This window comes from Pinus tabuliformis, chromosome 5_2, assembly GCF_031772625.1.
Source record: "Pinus tabuliformis cultivar Carrire ecotype Pingquan chromosome 5_2, CPIR1, whole genome shotgun sequence".
NCBI lineage: Eukaryota > Viridiplantae > Streptophyta > Pinopsida > Pinales > Pinaceae > Pinus > Pinus tabuliformis.
In genome coordinates, this window is record NC_142306.1 from 480,431,806 (window position 1) to 480,437,805 (window position 6,000).

The window sequence follows — 6,000 nt, forward strand, 5'->3', positions numbered from 1 at the left end:
TTTTAGGTTTTCGTCACAATGTGCCAAGTTGTCTTAGGTTAATATTTTAAAAGAACTATATTTTTACATTTGGTATAATGAATTTTTGTTCAAATATTTATTTTTAAGGTTTAATTTAGTCATTATATTTGATCTTGAAATATGTTGAAAATCTAAGGTTTGTTATAGTCATGATATTTGCTTTTAATTCCATGGCTAAAAAATGTTTAAATTTTAAGGTTTTTTGGAGTCATGATATTTTATCTTTAATGCCATGGTTGAAAATTTCAAAATTTTGACGTTTTTTCAATCATGATATTTATCTTTGACACCATGTTCGATTTTTTTTGGAATTTTTAGGAGTCATGCTATTTTATCTTCAACGTATTGTTCAAAACTATTGGAATTTTAATAATTTTTGGAGTCTTTATATTTTACTTTTAATGTCATTGCTAAAAAATGTTAGAATTTTAGCCAACATCAACATTTTTTTTCATGCTTAATGTGCAAAGATTTTAGTTTTTAATGTTTTTGCTTAAAAAAAAAACATGAAATTTTAACAAAAAAAAAGTTTTCATGCAGCATCCAGTTGCATATGTTTTTTGCGCAAAAAAAATTGGTTTTTACTGCCATTTTTTATAAAAGTTGAAAATTTACCCCGAAAAAAAAAAAACGTTATTCCAACATCAACAATTTTCATTTTTGGGTTTTTTTTCATGTGTTTTTTGGGGCTTTTTTCAACGTTATTCAAAAAAACTTGATTATGAAAGTGTCCTCTTCAGATGTCGATCCTGCTTTGAGACAGGCCATCTAGCGAAAAATTGCCCAAAAGCCTCTGAGAAAAATTCTGCTAGAAAAAACTACCACAGATCTACATGGTGGGAAGGAGCACAAAAAGAACACTACACTGTCATCAAAGAAGAATACTCTAGAGAAAACTCTGAATCACAAGAAATCGAGCAAAAAAGAAACAACTCTCAAGACAAGCAGGGAGAAAGCCCCACCCAACAACAAAAAAGTGAACTCGACAACCCCTCAAGCATCAACAGTGATGAAGATTCGAATACCACACAAATTAAAGCTTCACTTAACAGCAAAGCAGATCTCGTAGACCAAACTTGTTCTCCGACTAACTTCAAAAGGATGAACACAATAGATCGCGAAGCTAAAACACCAATGTACCAAGAACCAGAAAAGATGAAGGAGATGCAAGATAAAGGAAGTTGGAAGACCGTAGAGAAAAAAAAGAAAGCTACAGCACCAATCTCGCCAAGAAAGACAAGGAGCCAGATAATTAAAAACTAAGAAAATTGTAGGTCCAATAGACCAATTTGGTCTCAGTGGACGTTAACCACCATCATCATCATCATCATCAGCTAGAGTTCTCATTTTGAGGTCACAGTTCTCATTTGATCGGTAACTATATTCTCAACAAAGCAGAGTAGAATTAGTACTATTATTGATTTTGTTTTACTTAAGCTTTCGATTTGAATCGTTCAAGTTTATTTATGTTTATAATTGAAAAATTCAATAATTCACATTGTCTTGTTGTATCTGTCATTTGTAAGCATAGTAATTTGATATTATATGTGAATTTTGTTCATATATGAATTCAATTAACTATTTAATCGAATCCATTATCATTTACATTCTTTTTTGGTCAAATAAAAGTGGAGCCTTCTATTAACTGCAAGAAAGATTACATAAGATACATGTCTTTACAAATGTAAGGACCATCAAAGGCTAACTCTATGAAGAGTAACCAATTACATAACCCGAAATAAACCCGACACCCTCAACCTAAGGCTTACAAAATAAGTCACCATCCATGATCCAACCTGATGGCCATTCAATGAGACCCCCAGTGATCTAACTGTTATTACAGAATTTGCTTCAAAGGTGAGCTCGGTCTTTATCAGTTTTACGGATTCGGAAAGGTAAATAAATAGTCAAAGTGTAAAACTTTGGGTCTATTTTTGGACCTAGCCTCCTCCTATGTTGAGGCCCGATGTCCTTTCGATCTAGATCCCGTGAGATTCGACGGTCACGAACACTGTCATCTCGGCAACTTGCACCCCTTTCACCTGGTTCACAGACCCGATAAGGATTGTGACCCATTATTTTATAAATGTTCGGGTCCGGTGTGAAACTTAAGCTCTGATCACTTTGAGAACCCGAAAACCACACGATTAAGCCCCTGTTGATCTGACGGTCCTTCAAGATATCAAAACAGAAACCTGCACGATATTTACCTTCTTTTCAGACCCAATGAAGATTATAAACCACAAATCCAAAAAACTTCGAGTTCGCTTGAATAGTTAACCTTTGATTACTTTTCCACCCGATGGCCATTCGATGATGAAGGCTGTCAAGATCTGTGGCCGACGACCTTCTAAGATTCTTGTTGTTTACCAAGTGCCTCTCCCCTGTATAAAGCTCTATTTTGAGCATTTTCCTTCTCTTTTTCTTTTTTTCTTTAGGGATCAACAGTTAAGAATGACTTATGCTTCTGTTTTCTCCTACTACCACTAGTCTTCCTTCTTTTTCATTCCTAATAGTTTGGAAGTTTTCGGAAGTTTTCCATGTCTTTGGCCGCTTGTCTTTGGCAATCCTCACGCAATTTCCCCGAGGTTGTCGAATCCCAAGCATACCTGCTATAACTTTCCTTGCAAGACACTCCTTCATTCGCCAGACGATCAACTAGCATATTGGATTTTCTTTGCACATGAATGAAGCTGATTGTTCTCAGGGTTTGTAGGTGGGAGTGAATTCGCTGAAAGACCTGCAAGAGCTGCCAATGTTTTGAAACTTTTCCAGGTGCTTTTCCATTACAGATCTTCTTAGCCGCATTAATAACCAGTTCAGAGTCTGCTTCAATGATGACATTATGAGAGTTTGACTCAATTAGTATTTCCAAGCATTGTTCTAAGGCCATGAGCTCTGTCATGTTATTAGTGGAAATCCCCAAATGACTATGAAAGATGTCCTTTATGCACCCTTGCTCATCTCTGATGACCCCGCCAAAACCAGCCATCCCTGGGTTATCTGTAGAGGCTCCATCCATGTTAATTTTTAAGAAACCATGAGGAGGAGGTTGCCAAAAGTCTTTACCAATGTTTATCTGGCTCACATCTTTGTGTATGCTCTGGGGAACTAGCACATGGAGGCCCAACTACAACAATATACTAGCGTCCTAGGGTAGAGTCAGGTTCTCAAGAGGTCTCCCTAACATGGCACCAAACGTGTCTTTGAGTTGTCTTATTATTTATGCAATAGTGTTCTGGGTTGGGCTAGTTTTTTTCTTGAAAGTCCTGCCATTACGTTCTTTCCAGACATCCCAGATTAAGAATCTTGGAACCAGATTCCAAGCTTTGTTGATGATCTCATTACCTAAGAAGTATTTTCTCCAATTCTTCAAAGTGTTGGTAATACTGAGGCCATCCCTGTCAGTTTGTTTGAAGACTGAGGCCACCCAATCCCACAAGGTAGAGGTGAATGGGGAAAGGTTATGTAAGTGTTCCATCATCTCCTCTTGTGAACCACATAGATAACATTTGGATGGGCCAACAAAAACTCTCTTCAAAAGATTTTCCCAAGTTAGAATTTTCTTTTGTTGAACCAACCACATAAACAGCTTTATTTTCATCCAATGCAGGTTTTGTCAAAGGTCCTTCCATACCTTATCAGGGTTTTGATAATCAAACCCTATGGCTATTCATTTGGCTTCTTTGAGGTTAAAGTTACCTTCTGTGTTTCTTCCCCATCTAAGTTGGTCAGATGAGGATGATACCAAAATCTTCCTCTATTCCAAGTCCATAATAAGAGAGTCTGCCTGAACTTTCAAAGGGCTTTCTTCCCTATAGCCTAGATCCTTCCATATTCTCCATTTTCCATTGTTCCTTACCTGATCCCAGAAGTAACTTACCATGCATAAACCTTTGTTGTGAGTATCATTCTTGAGATCGGTTAGTTCTTCCCTAAACAGGTTTGGTTCTTGCTGCCAGTTGTCCTCCTAGAATTTTGCCAAGTTCCCAACTCTAATCTCCTAGAAGTTGTGTTGCTGGACAATGTCTTTATTTTCCTAAGAAAGATTCCAAATGTGGGAGCCCTTGATAAGCCCAAACATTTGAACATGATCCCTCTCCTGCCAATTATTTTCATATTTCTATTTCCAAAGCTTAGCCCATGGGGTTGCCGATTCCTTAAGCCACCTCCACCAAAGCTTTGCACCCGAAACTTTGCTGAGGGTTTCAGGGTCATGAAGCCCCAAACCTCCATGGGCCTTAGGTTTGCAGAGCTTATCCCAAGCTACCAAATCCCATTTGAATGTTCCTGATCTAATGCAAAACTCCTTTAGGAGAAGGAAGAGCTGACATCATGAAAATGGGTATGACCTGCATGACAACTTTTGTGAGCACAAGGCGCCCTGCTAAATTCAAATATCTGCATGTCCATTTCTTTACCCTATCCTGCAGTTTGTTAAGGACTGGCTCCCACACTCCCCTGCTTCGAGGTTTGTTTGTAAGGGGCATTCCAAGGTACTTAGACGGTAACTGTTCCATTTGGAACCCTCGAATTCTGGTGAGCTTTCTCTGAATAGCAATGTTAGTGTTAAAAAAGAAAACTTTTGATTTGTCAAGGCTTACCTCTGTACCAGCGGCCATAGCAAAGTCATTCAAGATTTCTTTAAAAGCTTTGGCTTCCTTGACTGTGGGAATGCCCTGTAGCATAGTGTCATCCACAAATTGTTGGTGAGTTGAAGCAACCCCATCTATGGTGAGTTTCAAACCCTGGATTCTTCCCTTAGCACTTTCCATTTTTATCACTCTTCTTAGTCCTTCTATCATGAGCACAAAGAGGAAGGGGGAGAGTGGATCTCCTTGTCTTAGACCCCTAGAAGGCATGAAGGTTCTGGAGGGCGAGCCATTAAGCAAGATTGAAAAGCTGGTCGTGGACGTAAGGGCCATAACCCATCTAATCCAATTGTGATCAAAACCATAAGCTTTCAACACTGCGCTAACGTAAGACCAGCTTAACTTGTCATAAGCTTTCGCTAGGTCAAGTTGTATGATCATACCAGCTTGCTTGTTACTCTTAAGAGAGTGTACCATCTCATGAGCTTGTATGATGTTGTTGAGAATCTGTCTTCCTTCCACATAACCAGTTTGCTCCTCTGAGACAAGAGCTGAAAGAAGGGGCTTGAGTCTGTTGGTGATCACTTTGGAAATAATTTTGTACACCACATTACATAAAGCTATGGGTCTAAATATGTCCGGTGTCATAGCTTTTTCCTACTTTGGAATCAAAGCTATGAAAGAGGCATTGAGAGCCTTCAGGACCGATTTGGATCTTCTTGAGTCTTCCACTGCATCAAGGATGTCTTGTTTGATTGTTTTCCAGCATGCTTTGAAGAAGTCCACATTGAAATCAACCGGGCCAGGAGCTTTCCCATTTTGCATCTCGTTGATAACTTCATTGACCTCATCTTCAGACACTGGCCTATTAAGATTATGATTGTCTTCCCTTGTTACAAGCTTGGGAATGTGCCTTGTGAATTTGTTAATGAACTATGACCTATCTAAGAGAGGCTCCTTTGCAATGCTAAGGAAGTATTGTACTAGGACAGATTCCATTTCTTTGTGGGTGATGAGCTCATTCCCTTGAATATCTCTGAGTTTTGAAATTCTGTTATGTGACCTGTGACTCAAAGTTGATTTATGAAAAAACTTTTTGTTTCTTTCCCCTTCTCTAATCCACTGAACTCTCAATTTCTATCTCCAGAAAATCTCCTCTTGCCTGCACCTATCATCTCATTCCTTCTTAAGAGAATCAGCTTGATTTTTCCTTTCCTGGGTAAAACCATCTGTGTTATGAGCTGATAATACCCAAAAGTTTCTGTTCAACTTCTTTTTTGGCTTTGAAAATGTTACCAAACTGTTTTTTGTTCCAGTCTTTGAGTCTAGCCTTGATGTGTTTAAGTCTTTGTTGTAGCATGTACATTTTAGTGCCTTGAAAGGGAAA